Raw genomic sequence first — 4,066 nt, 5'->3', positions numbered from 1 at the left:
AGCAGACTCTTTCTCCAAGCCCACCGCGGCGGCCAGGCTGGGCTGTGATCACACGTGCCAAGTGTCTGATGCTGTCCATTTTTGTTGTTGTTGTTGTTGAGAATATACACAGCAGAACACACACCATCTCAACAGTCTCTACATGTACACTTCAAGGACACTGATTACATCCGTTGAGTTGTGCGAACGTCCTCACTCTCTCTTCTGAGTTGTTCCTCCCCCGTTACTGTAATCTTGCTGCCCCCTAAGGTTCTAGCTAATCTTTCAAGAGCCCTCAGAGCGGAGCTCAGCGGGCAGGAGTGGATTCTGTCACTCCCAGGAAGGCTCCTTGACACCCCACCCCCACCAGCATGGGCGTCAGCCCCCAGTACCAGGGTCCCGCAGCTCTGGACAAGCCAGGGATCACAGAGTAGGTGGGGAGCCTTGATCCGTGTTGGGACAGGTCCAGGATGTGCACAGGGGTCACCAGCTGGGAGGGGGGATATTTACAATCTCAGGAGGGGCTGGCCGTGCTTGGGGCTGGGGTAAGCATTTTAGACAACAGAAACAGTGAGTGCAAAGGCCCTGGGGCAGGAACACATGCGCCTGAGGCTCAAAGGCAGCCGTGTACAGAGCCTTCCGGGGCAGGCGGGACAGTTGTGTCCTTCTGAGCCGTTTGCCCACGTTGGTTCCCAGGCAGGCCATGGCCCAGTTTCCCCCATGCCTCCTATCCCGGAGCACCTTCCTGTTTCTCCATCTGCAAAGCCCTGCTTTCAGTTGGGTTGATCCAGAGATGAAACAGCCCACTGGCAGTTCAAAGCCACCAGCTGCTCCTTGGAAACCCTATGGGGCAGTTCTGCTCTGTCCTGTAGGGTTGCTATGAGTCAGAATCAACTCAACCGCAACGAGTGTTTTTTTTTTTTTTAGTTACCAGTGAAGGAGCTCTGGTGGCACAGTGGTTAAGTGCTTGGCTGCTAACTAAATGGTCAGTGGTTTGAACCCACCAGCCACTCCACGGGAGAAAGATGTGGCAGTCTGCTTCCTTAAAGATTACAGCCTTGGGAACTTTGGGGGGCAGTTCTCGGGGGCAACGGGTTTAGTTACGAGTGAGGTTGCTTCTCTCCCAGGAGAGGTGTGCGTTTTGGGGGGATGAACCTTTTGCTGTTCTACATGTTGCTACTGGTTATCTTTAAACTTTCCATCTGTTCTGTTCACACAAGTTTTCATTTTTGTGTACCTAGTCAGTTCTGGCTTTCAGGAGGACTCCGGCTCGCACACCCCCACGCAGCTCCGGGACTGAGCTGGGTAGGGCAGGGCTTGGGGTGCACTTTCTCGGCTCAGCCCCATCAAGATCAGCTCCAAGTAGACAGGAGGGCAAAGAGGGCCTGGCATCTGGCCGCCCCTGAACGTAGGAGCCCCCAGAGTTCCTCACCTCGTGGCATCTCATGTTCGCGCACCACCTCACCGCATGCCAAGGTTGGAGTGCCCAGTAACCCATCTGCCTCTCCCCGGGCCTGGGACATCTGCAGCTGCCCCCACCGCATGGGCACTCCTAACCGGGGCCCTAGAGGCAAAGGGGATGCCACTTACCCCCATGGAATTCTGTTCTTCCCCTCCCACTCCCCACTGCTCTGCTCCTCGAAGTGGTGTGACACCGCTGCGTCCTTGGGGTCCTCACTTCCCACTAGAGTCACCCCAAAACTGTGACAGGCTGCATCCTCCAGGTCCCTGGTTCCCACCAGAGACCCCAAAACTGAGACCTGCCCCTGGTGTGACACGCTGTGTCCTCCACATCCCCAGTTACCACCAGAGTCACCCCAAAACTTCGCTCCACCCACGCCTCCCTCCTTGAGCCCATCTGCAAACACCACAGATGCAAGGCCGGTGCCCCCCTCACCCACGCCACCACCACCTCTGTGTCCCAGTCAGGGTGCCTGCAGATCTCCCCTCAATGTGCCCCAGCCCCAGGCATCCGTTCCCTGCCCCCTCCATGCCGGGGCACAGGCCTGCCCAGTCCTGGACGTCCCCCTTCACCTCCCCAGCCTCCCTCTGGGGGAACTAAGAGTCTAACTCATCCCCCGCAGGCGGACTCAGCACTTAGGTGCTCAGCTGGCGCTTCCTGAAGCAAGCTGATCCTCAGCGCTGCAGATGGGGCGCTCAAGGCTCCGTACAGCCCATCAGGTTGACATGCCAACCAGGATGGCTGCCACATCAGGGCAGGGCACCCCGTCTGCCCCTCCCCTGTGCCGGGCTGGCCCACCCCCAGCTGTCACCAGGACACACGTGTGGGATCGCCTGACACTCTTTGGCTTCTCGAGTGGTCTGCAGAAGCTGGGGGACCAGGATGTGGGGGTGGTGTCCCAGGATGCGGGGCCTGCACTGCACACCCTGCCGCCAGACATCTTGCTCTTGGCCTCTGGCCCCAGGCTGAGTGGTGCTCTGGGCCTGGAGCGGGGACCGCACGTGCAACCTGTCAGCACCAGGGGGCAGCACAGACCGTCCTGGGAGTGGGCTCCTGGCTCCCTGAGTCCAGGGCTGGCGTCCTCCCTCCAATGCCAGCCTGCAAGTGGTGTCCCCCTCCCGTTCCAGGAAGGGTCCTTGTGAACGTGAGCTGGACTTGTCCTCACAGTCCTGAGCAGCGTCCTCTGAGGTGGAGCCCGGACAGCTGCACAAGGTGCTGCTGAGCATCCACTGAGGGGTCCACCCTCCATGCTCTAGGCTTCCTTTGCTCCCCTCTTTTCCTTGAAAAGGACCCAAGCTGGGGTGAGCACTTTTTTAAAGTTCATGTCTTTTTTACGCAGCTTTATTGAGATATAATTCACATACCACACAATTCGCCCAACTAAAATGTAAAATTTAATGGGTTTTATTATATGCAGCGTTGTGTATCTATCATCACAGTGGATTAGAACACTTTCATCTCCCGAAAAAGAAACCCCCACCCCTAGCCGTTACCCCCAGCCCCCCCCGCCCCGCCCGGGAACCAGCTGAGGTCCCTGTGCGCTCTGCTTGTCTCTGTGTATCCTGTACTGTCCAACTCACTTCACTCAGGGTGATGCCCTCAGGGCTCATCCATGTTGTGGCAAACACCAGGACCTTGTTTCTCTTTATGGCTGAGTGATGTTTCTTGGAAAGGATGGGCCGTGGTTTATTTATCACGTTATTTTAAAGAAGGGAAAAATTCCCTGACTTCTCCCAGCCATTCCTAGGCTAAACCTTCGGCCCACAGGCAGAGGGGAAGAGGCAGGGGTCCCGACCTTGCTAGCTTCTGGACGCGGGGCAGGAGATTAATGCCCCATAGTCCCCACACAGGGGAGGGAAGTACCTGCCAGTGTCCTGGAAATTCCACTCTAAGACCATGGGCACCGGCTCGAAGCTGGCTCAGCTCGCCGGACTGACTCCACTAAAAGTTCATTCCCTGCTTGTCTGAAATTCGCATTTAGCTGGGCATCCTGTAGTTGTGTCTGCTAAATCTGCAGACACTATCTGGTGGGTGGGGGGCTTGGAGAAGGGCAAGTCTGCCTGAGGCCCCAGCCCGGGAGTGCTTCCCTCTGCAGCCACCAGAGGGCGGCAGAGCCCACAAACCCAGGTTGGGAGGCGCTTCCAGCCCCCGACCCTCTCCCAGACCCTCCCCACGCCTGGGTCCTCTCAGCTTGCTCAGCCACATTGCCCTCGGCTCCCTCTTGCGTGCGCTGGCCCCTTGCTCCTCTCGAGAGCATGAGGGGAGGTGACTCAGATGCCACTCAGTGCCTGAGACGCTGAGTTGCTCTCTGTTAGGCGGCTGGCAGGTGGGGGCAGAGCTGTCACCACCACAAGGCCCCAAGGTCTGTGGGCAGGTCGGCCCCCACCTCAGGGGTCTCAGGCCTCGGGAACTGGCATGCTGCTCCACCACCGAGCAATGGGGCATACCGCTGGGGCCTCCCTTACCGGACTTGCCATGAAAACAGCTCCGGGCCACAGTGAAGGAGGCAGCCTGGGACAGGCCAGCCAGCACATGTCCACCAGCAACCACTGTGTGCTGACCCAGTGACAGTGACCAAGGACAGCGACTGTGCTGTGTGAGGGGGTGGAGGACACAGTGCTGTGA

Source organism: Trichechus manatus, unplaced genomic scaffold (genome assembly GCF_000243295.1).
Source record: "Trichechus manatus latirostris isolate Lorelei unplaced genomic scaffold, TriManLat1.0 scaffold00008, whole genome shotgun sequence".
NCBI lineage: Eukaryota > Metazoa > Chordata > Mammalia > Sirenia > Trichechidae > Trichechus > Trichechus manatus.
Note: the sequence above shows the minus strand (reverse complement) of the source record.